General features: G+C 39.6%; 1 pseudogene; it reads right to left on the bottom strand.

The window, feature by feature from the left end:
- Positions 1–13,720: 13,720 nt before the first annotated feature.
- On the bottom strand, positions 13,721–15,025 carry LOC137727629 (uncharacterized; annotated as a pseudogene).
- Positions 15,026–15,453: the final 428 nt, after the last annotated feature.

The raw sequence follows: 15,453 nt of genomic DNA, 5'->3' as shown, positions 1-15,453 counted from the left end.
ACTTTAATTTGTAGTAGATGTTTTAAAAAAAAAAAAAAATAATTTTGTAGAGACGGATTGGGCGAGATTAGCTCTTCGTCAACAGTCATGTGCGAGACACCAACTCTCTACCAAAGGGGAAATAACCGTTGCACCCAGAATCCCCACGCCCGTCCCCCTCTACTAGATTTTATTAATTTGTAGTTGATGAAAATATATTTGTGTTGGAATATAAAAATAAGTGTAGGTGTATTTTTGGCAAGATTTTTAAATTCAAACTAATTCATAAAAGAGAAATGCTAAGGGGACTCTTTCAATTGAGACTCTCTATGGATTTTCTGTTACCTCACAGTTTAATGTTAATTGCCGTGTCAACATTATTAAACCAAAAACAAGAGGTGGCACATAGTAATGGAGAGTCCCAATTTTGAGAGAATACCCTTATCATTTCTCATAAAATCTTATTGGAAGAGGTTTTATTGTCCTAGTTTATAAATATTTGGAACTGAAAGTGAATTTTGAATTACTCACTTATATTTATATTTTTTAAAAATAAAATGAATTTCATTCAAACATAACCAACAAAGAGAGTACATCAACGGCATGTGATAAAGAGAGGCTCCGAAAAAAACTTTGTCAGAGTATAAAACACAGCAAAAGAAAGCCCAACTAAGAAAAAAGAGGCCACACATACACTTCACAACTAAACCTCAATTAGAGACTCAAACTAAATACAATGCATCAGCCATGGTGGTCCGTTTCAACCCAAAAGCAATGTTGATTTCCTTAACAATAGATGATTCTTTGGAGTCATTGCACATCCGCATCCGCTTTGAAATTGAAATCAATGCATGGCACTGTTTCAACGCAATAATGTAGCAATGCTTTTCATGCTTACCATGTAGTGATGTTTTTCATGCTTATTTATATCGCATTGTGGAGCCTGCACTTTCCAATGCGAGAAAACCCTTAGCTGCCTGTCTTACCAAATATATGCCTAGGGCCCGGCCAGGCCACTCAAATGCACTCAAATGCCTATGGCTAAAAGTAAACAAATTAAAATCGAACCCACCAAGGCTCCCTTTCGCTTTCCAAACTTCTTTAGGCTTTCGACTTCTCTTTTAGCTTTAGCTTGGTCCATGCATGTCTTTTCTATATGTACATAATTTTACAGTAAGAGATAGACATCATAATCACATTAGGAGCAATCTGTGGCCTCCCTTTTGCCGTTCGGCGTGCTTAACACAACGAATATTACATGATAACATGTCATTATGAAATCCATTTCACTGTTGAATGAGTTATTTTTTTGGTAGAGGGGAGAGGCAGGCCGCAGTAGGTTCTCGAATGAAGGCGTAAATGCTCTTAAACTGGAGCCACATGTCTCTTGCACTATCATATTTTTTTTTTCCACCAAGCGCTTGTTTGATAAACAAACCAATAAACAATAAAATGGATCTTATATCCCGTTCAAAATCTCAAGCTATACTATGAGATATAGTTATAGTATTTTCATCAATTCAAGTAGTAGCAAATTCAGAAATTTTTATTCTTGAGGAAAAAAATAAATAGATGAAGCCAATACGTGCTTTGCCTAGTTGTCTTAGAAGAAAATGCTATTTTGGAATTTTATTGTGTCTCTATTCATCTCTCTAGGAGGAATTTATAAGATATTACAATCATATCAATAAGGAAATGATTAATTTACATGAAATCATACTAAGCTGGGAATTTCGAGATTATAGGAATATATACAAAAGTCAACACTCCCCCTCAAGTTGGTGCATATATGTTGTACATGCCCAACTTGTGTAAGAACTTTGAAAATATATAACTTAAAACAACCTTTGTGAGGATATCTGCCAACTAATCTTCGGATCTTATTGCCGGTATCTCAATTACTTTCCCTTCCCATTTTTCGTTGATGAAGAATCGATCAACTTCAACATACTTTATTCTATCATGTTGTACCGGATTATGTGCAATATCCCGGGTAGCCTTATTATTACAAAATAATTTTGCGGGTTGATCATGCTTTATACCCAAATCAAGTAATAGAAGCTTAAGCCACAAAATTTCACAAATCCCTAAGGCCATACCTCTGTATTCAGCTTCTGCATTGGAACGGGCAACCATATTTTGTTCTTACTTCTCCACGTAACCAAGTTACCTCCAACAAATGTAAAGTAACCTGATGTAGAGTGCTTATCGTCAACTGAACCAGCCCAATCTACATCAGTATAACCTTTAACTCTAAGATGGTTATTCCGTTTAAACAAAATTCCTTTGCCCGAACTTCCCTTTAAATATCGCAAAATCCTCATTACTGCATTCGTATGTTGTTCTCCAGGGTCATGCATGTATTTACTTACTACATTTAATGCATAAGCAAGGTCTGGTCTTGCATGTGCCAAGTACATTAAACGACCTACTAACCTTTGGTATCTCCCTTTGTCAACTGGTACTTGATTAGGATTTACACTAAGTTTCAACCCTTCCTTTAGTGGTGTAGCGACTGGCTGACAAACTGACATGCCGGTTTCTTGTAACAAGTCAATCATATACTTCATTTGAGACAAGAAAATTCTAGAACTGGTTCTCTATACCTCAATCCCTATAAAATATTTCAGAGATCCAAGGTCTTTCATCTCAAATTTTGTAGATAGGTAGCTTTGCAAGGCCACACATTCTTTCAGATCATTCCCTGTTACAACCATATCATCTACATACACAATAAGTGGAGTCAGCTTCCCATTTTGTCTTTTTAGAAACAAAGTATGATCATAATTACTTTGTCTGTAGCCAAATGCTCTCATCGATTTTGTGAATCTTTCAAACCATGCTCGAGGGGATTGATTCAAGCCATACAAGGATTTCTTTGACTTGTACACCTTTCTTTTGTAGTTATCTGGAACATTACGTCTCTGTGGAAGATCCATATAAATCACTTTTGTCCAGTCTCCAAACAAGAAGACATTCTTCACATCGAACTGTTGTAAGGGCCAATTCAGATTTGCAGCCAAGGATAACAAAATACGGATCGTGTTGATCTTGGCCACTGAAGCAAATGTATCTGTATAGTCAATTCCATATTTTTGAGTGTATCATTTTGCTACTAGTCTTGCCTTGAAGCGATCCAACGTCCCATCACCTTTGTATTTCACAGTATAAACCTATCTGCATCCTATAGGTTTCTTGCTAGCATGGCAAGTCTGTGATCTCCCAGGTAACATTATTCTTCAAAGACTTCAACTCTTCATTCATTGTTGCTTGCCAATGTGGATTAGCTAAAGCCTTATGCACACTGCTAGATACAGTAGATAATTCATGCACAATTGACTTATTTGATTCTGACAGATGACTGGTAGACACATAATTACTTAAAGGGTATAACACATTAGACTCAAGATTGAGTTTATTCACTGAATACCTAGTCTTGCACTTAAGGTCAGTTTCATAAGTAAGTTTAGTAATACCTTGAGTGACTGGGCAACCACATTTTGTTTTTACTCCTCCACGTAACCAAGTTACCTCCAACAAATGTAAAGTAACCTAATGTAGAGCGCCTATCGTCAACTGAACCAGCCCAATCTACATCACTATAACCTTTAATTCTAAGATGGTTATTCCATTTAAACAAAATTCCTTTGCCCGAACTTCCCTTTAAATATCGCAAAATCCTTATTACTGCATTCATATGTTGTTTTCCAGGGTCATGCATGTATTGACTTACTACATTTAATGCATAAGCAAGGTCTGGTCTTGCGTGTGCCAAGTACATTAAACGACCTACTAACCTTTGGTATCTCCCTTTTGTCAACTGGTACTTGATTAGGATTTACACTAAGTTTCAACCCTTCCTCTAGTTGTGTAGCGACTAGTTGACAAGCTGACATGCCTGTTTCTTGAAACAGATCAATGATATACTTCCTTTGAAACAAGAAAATTCTAGAACTGCTTCTTGATACCTCAATCCCTAGAAAATATTTCAGAGATGCAAGGTCCTTCATCTCAAATTCTGTAGATACGTAGCTTTGCAAGGTTGCACGTTTATCCCGATCATTCCTTGTTACCAACATATCATCTACATACACAATAAGTGCAGTCAACTTCCCATTTTGTCTTTTTAGAAACAAACTATGATCGAAATTACTTTGTCTGTAGCCAAATGCTCTCATTGATTTTGTGAATCTTCTAAACCAAGCTCGAGGAGATTGCTTCAAGCCATACAAGGATTTCTTCAACTTGTACACCTTTCTTTTGTAGTTATTTGAAGCATTACATCCTGGTGGAAGATCCATATAAATCTCTTCTATTAAATCTCCATGCAAGAAGACATTCTTCACATCGAAGTGTTGGCCAATTCAGATTTGCAGCAAAAGATAACAAAACAAGGACCGTGTTGATCTCGGCCACTAAAGCAAATGTATCTGTATAGTCGATTCTATATTTTTGAATTGCTACTAGTCTTGCCTTGAAGCGATCCAACGTCCCATCAGCTTTGTATTTTATAGTATAAATCCATTTGCATCCCACAGGTTTCTTGCCAGCTGGTAAGTCTATGGTCTCCCAGGAAGCATTCTTCTTCAAAGACTTTAACTTTTCATTCATTGTTGCTTACCAACGTGGATCAGCTAATGCCTCTTGCACACTGTTAGGAATAGCTACAGTAGACATATAATTGCTTAACAGGTTTATCACATTAGACTCATGATTGAGTTTATTCATTGAATACGTAGTCTTGCACTTAGCGCCAACTTCATAAGTAAGTTTAATAATACCTCGAGTGACACGGTTAAGGAAGTAACGTGGTGATGGTGCATTCAGGATCGAAGATGATTGGTTATGGTCATTGGGGCTCAATGGTGGCGAGATTAATTGTAAGATAGCCAGTGGTACTGGATTGTTCAGTGGTGAAGAAGTTAGTAAGTTGCCCGATGGTGTCAACTCGTCCTTATCAAGTTTTTCAACATTGTCTTCATGAGAACAATTACCACTTATCTTTGAGATATCACCACTTAATTCCAAGTCATTCACATTATTATTTTCTTGTGAATGATCACCACTTGTTTCCAAGTCATCACCACTTAAATCCAAATCATTCACATCATTATTTTCTTATGAATGACCACCACTTATTTCCAAGACATCACCACTTAAATCCAAATCATTCACAATATCTATATCTGGAACAGTATAATCGAGAGTTTGAACTTTTGTTTGGTTCTTCCCCTGAAGTGAAAACTTGGGATTGGCAAAATACATATCATGCTCACTTAATGCAACATCCATAGTGACAAACAACTTTTTCGTTGGAGGGTGATTACATCGATATCCTTTTTTATTTGAGGCATATCCTACAAACACACAAAGTATGGTTCCAGGTTCAAGCTTACTCATCTGCTGTTTATGGAGATGAATGAATGCCATACAGCCAAACACGTGAGGTAGAAGATTAGGGATTGTAGGAGAATCAACATATAAGGAGAGAGCTTGAAGTGGTGTCTGAAAATATGATAATAGGAGACTTGCATTGAGCAAGGAAGCACGAATAACCTCTAGAAGATGACGGTTATTACGTTCTGCAACCCCACTTTGTTGTGGAGTATAAGGACATGTAATTTGATGAACAATTGGCGATACTCAGCTCCATGTCGTGGGAACGAGTTGCCAACTCCTTAAATATTCTTAGCTTTATGCCTTGGAAGATGTAATGTAACCCCCAATGCATGCCTTGAACACACATCTCAATGGCGGAGGTTTCAGAAAGTCAATCTTTGGAATCCAAACTTAATGAACGCCATCTATTGATGTAGTCGACGACAGGTTCATCTTTCCATTACTTTGTAGATGTTGTAGAAGCCGTTGAGGAATTTCCTTTTAAGCTGGTCCCAGCTATTGATAGATTCGAGCTCGAAGTCGGTGTACCAGTCAAATGCGTTGATGAGATAGTCTCATTCCGTCCCAACATTGTTGCAGGTTTCAATGAAATGAGCACTATGTTGTTTAGGATTTCCCTTTCCATTGAATTGCATAAATTTTGGCAGCTGATAACCCCTTGGCATCATCAAGGTATCAATCTTCTTGGAGTATGGCTTTGAGTCTAGCATGGAGTCGTATGAGCTTCCTTTGTATTGCGCCTTGATCGTGCTAATGTTCATCTTCTGCAGCTGCTAGATAGAGAGAGATCACATGAGCATCGTTGTCTGGTCCGACTTCTCCTCAACTTTTTGCATCAGAGGCTCTTCATCCTCGTCGGTTTCCTTCTTTTGTAGATTAGCCTTTGGGTCGTGGTCAACTTTTTCGGCATGCTGCACCTCCAGTCGGTTGACGATTGTGGCAATTTGCAAATCATTTTCCTCCACGATCTTTGTCAGCCTTGCGATTGCTTCGCTTATTTGTGCCAGCTACTCCTCGATTGAAGTCACACTAGTATATTGACTTGCATGGCTACGGGATACGAGCTGTTGCTTGAGTCGGCATTGGAAGTCAACGACTTCGAGTACCTCATCGAGCTTTCTTCCCTTGGCGCCCTTAGTGAGGCCAGGGTGATCACGGGATCGTGCCTTAGGGGTTCTTGCTCCTTCAGCTGAGTTGATATAGGGGTGGAAGGCACGGCAGAAAGAGTTATTGCCTTACTTCGGGTTGTGACGCCTAAAGTGCCACCACTTGCAGCAATGATGTTCTTGTTCATTGCGTTGGTTGTGGGAACAACTTGATCCTTTCTTGATGCCATGTGTGTTTTTTTGTGGATTTGAAGACCGAGATGAGAGGCAAAAAGGTCCCAATGGGCGTGCCAAATTTGTAAACATGAAAATTTTGTATTGAATAAAATGAGAACACGTGTACAAAGTAGATTTGTATTGATTTGAATTTGGAGGATACAATCTCTGTTTATAATTTTCCTTTGATTCAGTCTTCAAATTTGAAGTAGATGCGTAGGTTGTTGATCCAAGGGTCACGATGACTTAATCTCGGATGAATGATTGAACGATTGCTTAAGTTTTGAGCTTGAAATAATGCGTGGATGGTTTTTACCTCAAAGTGTGGCAAAGTTGATGTCGATGCAAGATTTCATTGATTCAAGGGTCTTGGCAACTTGATCTTGAAATGAACATCGTTACAAGTTTTGAGCTTGCAACAAAGTCTTGAAGGAATTGGCACAGGTGCTTGTTGATTCTTCAAGGGAATGCTTCGGCTTTAGTTGTGCGTTCGTTAAAGAGAGCTTTGGAAGCTTATTAGTCTTCAAAGATTTGTGTAGAGGTTGTTCTCAATGTTTAATTTTTGACCCCTTTGTGTGTCTTGGGTCCTTGTATTTTTATAGACTTCTAAAGCCATGCCTTTGGATAGATTAGACCTTGATTTATGTCTTGATTCGTCCATGAGATAATTTAGTCATGTTTTGTGTCTTAATTTCAGCCACCTCCCTTATATTGGTCGAAATTTATAGGCCTTGTTGCTTGTTTGTAAGCAATCTTTAATTCTTCCTTATTTTGTGAAGATGTTTTAGCATTCTTTCCTGTTTTGAGAGATTTTGGGCCCCTTGCCAATTTTAAGGGGGATTTTCTCCCTTTTGCCAAATTTTGGGAATGTTTTACACTTCCTTTGCATGATTTGTGCCACATGTCCTAGATGTCATGTTTTGTGTCTTAATTTCAGCCACCTCCCTTATATTGGTCGAAATTTATAGGCCTTGTTGCTTGTTTGTAAGCAATCTTTAATTCTTCCTTATTTTGTGAAGATGTTTTAGCATTCTTTCCTGTTTTGAGAGATTTTGGGCCCCTTGCCAATTTTAAGGGGGATTTTCTCCCTTTTGCCAAATTTTGGGAATGTTTTACACTTCCTTTGCATGATTTGTGCCACATGTCCTAGATGTCATGTTTTGTGTCTTAATTTCAGCCACCTCCCTTATATTGGTCGAAATTTATAGGCCTTGTTGCTTGTTTGTAAGCAATCTTTAATTCTTCCTTATTTTGTGAAGATGTTTTAGCATTCTTTCCTGTTTTGAGAGATTTTGGGCCCCTTGCCAATTTTAAGGGGGATTTTCTCCCTTTTGCCAAATTTTGGGAATGTTTTACACTTCCTTTGCATGATTTGTGCCACATGTCCTAGATGACCTATCCATTTGTGATGAGTCATATGCTATGTGGAGTTTTGTGATGCACCTTTTGTATGCAATGAAATTTAAATGTCTACACACCTCTGCAATAGCTTGAGCAGCCTCTTATGGGCTGAGACAATAACAACAGACCATCATCGCCTTTTTGATACAGCTCATTCTGATATACTATATAATTTGTAGCATGTACCCTTGTCTTGCGGTCGTGCTTGCCATAGGGTAATCAAGGTATCGTATAATTGATTTTCTCCAATCATCTGGCAATGTCTCGACCATGCAAAAATCTATAGGAGCCTCTTGTTCGAGTAACGAAGGTAAATACATAACTCGTGTCCGGATTACGCCGTCCAGTTTGAGAGCTTGTTGATTAACCAAGGCCAGGTATGGACGTTGATCAACTGGTATGACCAGGCCTACGTCGGCCCCCAATAATTGTGCTCCAAAGGCTATTTGGGCCAACTCATCTGCATCGATATTTTGAATTTGAGAGATATGTTTGAATGTGATGCTTGCAAATGATTCGGCTAAATAGCTGGTGACCATATGATAGGGCGCCATAGTACAACTCATGCAACGGAAAGTCCCACTGAGCTGGTTAATCACAAGTTTTGAATCACCGAGGATGAGCACGTGGGCTGCCTTTAAGCTATGAAGAATATTAAGGCTGATGATGAGGGCTTCGTATTTGATCTGATTGTTGGTATGATTGAAATCTAACTTAAGAGAAAAATACCATCTGTAATGGTCAGGTGATTGGATGACAATGCCGACACCGGCCGAGGTCATAGTACTAGAACTGTCGAAATACATTGTCCAATAATTGTTATGTGATACCACTATGCCAATTTTGGGGCATACAAAGGAAAGTTCGCCGAAGATCATCTAAACGTCTTCAGTGGCGTTTTGACTTAACTACAACATCATCGATGTACACTTCAACAATTGTGCCAATTAGGTTATGAAAAATGGTATTCATGGCATGTTGATATGTGGCACTGATGTTCTTATGTCCAAAAGGCATAACGATCCATTTGTAGGTCCCGAGCGCCCCAGGGCATCGAAAAACGGTTTTATGAAACTCCATTTGTTCTTCGACGAATCTGAAGTGTGAGGGTGTGGTGGCTGGGTTGAGGGACTGGGTTTCTGGGTTGATAAAATATTTTTGTGTCTGTTTGGTTACAGGTTTCTAGGTTGAGTATGATGATGGTTAGTTAAGCTTTTTTTAAGTATTTTGAAGAAAATTATTTATTGCTATTAAATATTTCTAAATGAATTTTTAGATTTTTGGCATTATTAAATAATTAAGCCTTAGTTTATTTTTTATTTCTTTAATGTCCACGTGGAGCCACAATAACACATGGATGCAGGGTCGGTCTAGAGATTTTTGAGGGTACTACTTCCTAAATTCGAGTTGTTGTTGCGCCTGTCAAATAAAGTGTGGGTCTGTGTGATTGATCGTCCCCAGGCCCTAGCCAAATTTTATATATTTATACTCTTATGAAAAGAAATTTGTAAAAATTGAAAGGTAAATAAGCACACATGGTGTTTTGAACCCAAGACCTCCTCATTAATTTCAAACAACAAAACCACCAATTCTAGTTAAATTTCTTTGTTATTGAACCAAATTTTATAAATTTATACTCTTATGAAAACATATATAAATATATCACCCTAATAATTTTGGTGCCCCCAATTATTTTGGGCCTCGGACGGTCACCCTACCAGCATTGGGCCTGGACTGGGCTTGCATGGATGCACAGTTGTCGTCCATGTGGGAGTCACATCATGCTTTAGTGAAGTTGCCAACAATCAACTTAACAGAAGTATGAATATGAGAAAAAAGGTAACTTGAGGTATGCGACTGGGATGAAAAACATTTGATGTATGAAAGTTTGGAAACCACGATACTTTCAGGGTAGTAAAGTGAGAATTACTCTATTTAGATTGAGAATGTCATTGTGACAATATCTTATGTATAGGTATATGTCGCTCTCAGCTTAGGGGTGTTATATAACATGTTTATATACTAGTTGTTCGATTTGGATTGAAGTCAAGTAATTACTTTTTGATTGGTGAACAACACAGATGTTCTTCGTAGAAAGATCAACAGGTAAAAATGCTACATGTTAAGTGCAAGGGATCTTTCGATTACATGCGGACCTCTTCTTTGTCTGAGTGTGAGGATGTGTATGAATTAAATTAAAATTAATTAATTAAGGATAATCCTTTAATTAATTTTTCACCAAATGTTGACCCGTGTCACTCTTGATGACTCGTTCGGTTTTAATGAGTCGCATGTCATGTGTGTAACTTGTGAGGCTTACGGTGTGTGCCATGTGAGCCCTGACATCCTAAAACTTTAATTTAGGGGTGCGTATTTATTTCACCGGTGTGTGCCATGTGTCTAAAGAAATATGATAGCTGAATTTCTTCTTCTTATTATTGAAAGAACTAGGGTTACAACATTATATAGAGTCGCACTCTAACTTGGATCCTATACTAAAGCCTATAAACAAGGCAGTCAAAATACAAAACAAGTAAGTAAATAATTAATTAACTAACAATTTACAATATTTACTTAACCAATTCTGTGATTCCTTCCTTAATACTCCCCCTCAAGTTGGAGTGTATGTTAATGACACCCAACTTGCTGAGTAGTGTTTCAAATTATGTTTAACTTAATGGCTTGGTAAAAATGTCAGTTGGTTGATCAGATGTCCGTATGTAGACTGTACGAACCATTCCTTCTTGAATCTTCTCTCTTACCAAATGACAATCAATTTCTATGTGTTTCGTCCGTTCATGAAATACCGGATTCGAAGCAATGTACATGGCTGCTTGATTGTCACAAAATAAAGTGACTGGTTGTGGATGATTCACCTTCAAATCTTTTAAAATGTTCTTCAACCATGTAATCTCACAGCATGTAGTGGCCATGGAACGGTATTCTATCTCTGCACTGGAGCGAGATACAGTAGTTTGTTTCTTTGTTTTCCAAGAAATCGGTGCTTGACCAAGCTGAATGCAATAACCCGTTATTGATCTCCTCGTATCCTTGCATCTAGCCTAGTCAGCATCACAAAATGCCCTTAATTGCAATGATCCTGTAGAGGGTAGAAAAATACCTTGTCCAGGTGCACTTTTGATATACTTGAGAACTTTGTGTGCTGCTTCAAGGTGTGGTTGTCTAGGCTTTTCCATGAATTGACTTAGCATGTGGACGACATATGCTAGGTCCGGCCTTGTTATAGTCAAGTAGATTAATCTTCCTACAAGCCTTCTGTATGGTGATGCATCAACTAATAGCTTTCCTTCTGTCTGTGTGAGAGAAATGTTTTGCTTTACAGGAAATCTTGAAGGTTTGGCACCTAAGAATCCCGCATCATCTAATATATCCAATGCATATTTTCTTTGGCACAAGGTTATGCCATGCTTGGACCGCGCAACCTCTATCCCCAAGAAATATTTGAGTTTGCCCAAGTCTTTCAATTTAAATTGTTGCGAGAGAAACTGCTTTGTATCCTCAATTTCTTGCAAATTATTTCCGGCCAGTATTACATCATCAACATAAACTAGCAAAGCAATGAAGTTACCTTGATGATTTCGGACGAATAGTGAGTAGTCAGACCATGACTGGTGAAAACCAGCAGCCTTGAGAGCATTGGAAAGTTTAAGGAACCATTGCCTCGAAGCTTGTTTTAGGCCATATAAGGATTTATTTAACTTGCATACTCGAGTCTCCCCCTTTCGGCCGAAACCAAGAGGCAAGCACATGTAAACTTCTTCGTCGAGGTCACCATGTAAAAAGGCGTTATTAACGTCGAGTTGATGTAAGTGCCATCCACGGACAGCAGCCACACTAAGGAGGACACGAACAGTGGTCAATTTGGCAACAGGAGCAAAAGTTTCTCTGTAATCTACACCTTCGATTTGACTGTAACCTTTCGCAACCAAGCGGGCTTTATAACGCTCGATAGTCCCATCAGGTTTCAGTTTCACCTTATAGACCCATTTGCAACCAATGGGGCGTTTGTGTTGGGGTAAAGGGACGAGAGACCAAGTGTTGTTGGCCTGAAGAGCCTCAATTTCGTGCTTCATGGCAGCACGCCAATTTGGATTTTGGACAGCCTGCAAAAATGTGGTAGGTTCTTGGATGGCTGTGATGTTAGCAACAAAAGTTCTATGGGGTGAAGAGAGACGATGGTAAGATAAGAAGTGAGAGAGAGGGTGAGAGGTACCTGTTGACGTGACCACATTCGTGGAAGATGAAGGAGCAGGTCTGGACGGGAGAGAGGTCTCGACGTGAAAGTCCTGCAAAAATTGGGAGATTTTGGTAGGGCGTGTGCCACGTCGTGGTGCAGATGGTATAGCAGCCACGGGGCAAATGGGGTTGGGGTTAAGAGGTGGGATTGGTGACGCGGGGTTGTTGTCTAGAGGGGTAGAGGACGGTGTCGGTGTAGTGGATGGTGAGTCGGTGGAAAATGGGGTATCGGTGGAAGGATGATGATGCATGGGAGCAAGGTTGGAATTATGAGGATGCATGGGAGCAGGGTCGGTGGGCGGTGCAGTGAGCATATCTAGTGAATGGGGTAGGATAGGAGACGTGTCATAAGACAAAGAGGAAGGTGGTACATCCATAGCACACGGTGACGGTGGAAAAGGGGGGTTGGGCAAGGAACTAGGTACAACGGAAATATTGGAGGTGTGGTAGGGAAAATGGTCCTCAAAGAATGTGACATCCCGTGACACAAAAACCTTTTGAAGTGTGAGATCAAACAACTTATAACCCTTTTGCGCATAAGGATAACCAAGAAAAATACAACGACGTGCACGAGGGTCAAATTTTGAAGGTTTTTGTGCATGGGTGGATGCAAAACACAAACAGCCAAAAACACGTAGGTGTGTGTAAGTTGGTTCTTTGTGAAACAATTTTTGATATGGTGTTTGCCCTTGAAGGAGAGGAGTAGGTGTGCGATTGATGAGGTAGGCCGAAGTAAGGATGGCATCACCCCAAAAACGTTTAGGAAGGTTGGCTTGAAATAGTAGGGATCGAGCAACATTGAGCAAGTGGCGATGCTTCGTTCAACGACACCATTTTGTTGTGGTGTGTTGACGCAACTAGTTTGGTGAATGATGCCTTTGAGAGTGTAAAATGTGTTTAGTTTGAACTCAGGACCATTGTCACTTCGAACTATTTTGACCTTAGTGTTGAATTGATTTTCTACCATGTGAATGAACTGAACAAGGAGATTTTGGGTGTCAGACTTGTGTTTCATCAAATAAACCCATGTGCACCGAGTATAATCATCGACAATAGTGAGAAAGTATTTGGCACCGGAAAGAGACGCAACTTGATAACCACCCCAAATATCAACATGAATTAATTCAAAACATGACTGAGTAGAGATAGAACTTAATGAAAAAGATGATCTTGTTTGTTTGGCCAATGGGCAAATAAAACATTTATTTGAATCACAAGTTTTATTGTGCAAAAAGGGAAATAACATGGATACTTTGTGCGATGGATGCCCAAGGCGTTGGTGCCAAAATGTAGATGGTAGGGTGGTAACGGTGTTGCATGTTCCTTTCTTTGGTGGGTCGAGATAATAGAGTCCCTCCCGTTCAAATCCCATCCCAGTCATCTTCCCCGAGCGTAGGTCCTGTATGACACAAAATTGTTTTAGAAAAATGGTAATGTACAGGGAATCATAGGCTAATTTGCTAATAGATATCAAATTTAGCTTAAAGAATGGTACACATAAAACATTATCAAGAACAAGATGGGGAGAGAAAACAACTCGTCCGACATGGGTGACCGTAGCAAGGGATCCGTTGGGTAACTCAACAGTACGGTTTTCAACAGGTTTCAAGGATGTAAGGAAGGTAGGGCTACATACTATGTGGTCTGTGGCTCCACTATCCAAAATCCAAACGGTTTTCTGTCCATTACGTACAAAGGAGAAGGCTTTACCTGAAAGTTCTTCAGAGTTTGAAGAATTACCCACTTGGTTGACGAAAAGTTACAGTCAAATCGAAGGTGTAGATTACAGAGAAACTTTTGCTCCTGTTGCCAAATTGACCACTGTTCGTGTCCTCCTTAGTGTGGCTGCTGTCCGTGGATGGCACTTACATCAACTCGACGTTAATAACGCCTTTTTACATGGTGACCTTGACGAAGAAGTTTACATGTGCTTGCCTCCTGGTTTCGGCCGAAAGGGGGAGACTCGAGGAGGATATGCTCTTGTTTAACAATTGTAGAATCTACTTACAATCCTCTTGGGAAAAAGGGAAGTTTGGCAGCACGTCTCTTTTGGCATTTGTCATGACTTGGTTGCCTTTGGAAGGACGACCTTGTTCAACCTCAGCAGCCGCCTTTCGTTTACGACAAAAATCAAAGGTGTGACCCTTCCATCCACAAAATGTGCACTTGAGATGCGCCCGACAATTTTTGGTGGTGTGGTTTGTTTTGTTGCACTTCAAACATCGATTCCCATGATCCTCAGACTCGGCTTCCCGATTTGTAGTTTTCACGGCAAACACTGCTGCCTCTGGTTGGGCAGTGCCTTTCCCATTAGAGACTTCTAGTTGACGTTCATGACGAAGAACCAAGGAATAAGCTTTGTTCACCGTGGGCAGTGGCTCGAGTAGAAGGGTATTGCTACGAACAGTGGCATACGAGTCATTCAAACCCATGAGGAATTTCATGGTTTTCTGAGTCTCCACGTAACAAGCAATCTCCTTCTTCGTTTCACAACTACAAGCTGGGATTGAGCATAGGACATCCCGTTCATCCCAAAGACTTTTCAGTTTGGTGAAATAAGAACTCACGGTCATGGTTCCTTGCACACAATCGTGGATTTCATTCTCTAAATGGAAAAGTTGTACGATATTCACATGAGAAAATCTTTCTTGCAAGTCAAGCCACATTTGACGAGCATCCTTACAATGGATAACACTTCCTGAAATTTCCTTGGACATCGATCCCAATAACCATGTCTTGACTAAATTGTTGCATCGATTCCATTGTTGCAACTCTTCGTGTTTGTCCTCACTTGGTTTCTTGATTGTGCCATCAACAAGTCCAAGTTTGTTCTTGACCGTTAAGGCCATTGTCATGGATTGAACCCATGTACCATAATTATCTTCCACCAATGGCTGCGGTACGAGAACTGCACCAGGCTGGTCCGAATGATGGAGATAGAGTGGGTGGTTTGGGTTTTCCCACTTTAGATGTGAGGCTATGCCTGAAGAAGTTATTTGTGTTTCTGGTTTGTCACCCATGGCTGCGTCGGCTTGGGTGGCTTTTTGTGTTTTGCTGTGTTTCCCAGATCAACTCTCTGGTACCATCTAAAGAA

This window comes from Pyrus communis, chromosome 10, assembly GCF_041283825.1.
Source record: "Pyrus communis isolate YQ-2024b chromosome 10, ASM4128382v1, whole genome shotgun sequence".
Classification (NCBI taxonomy): domain Eukaryota; kingdom Viridiplantae; phylum Streptophyta; class Magnoliopsida; order Rosales; family Rosaceae; genus Pyrus; species Pyrus communis.
Note: the sequence above shows the minus strand (reverse complement) of the source record. Positions and strands in the feature narration are given on the sequence as shown.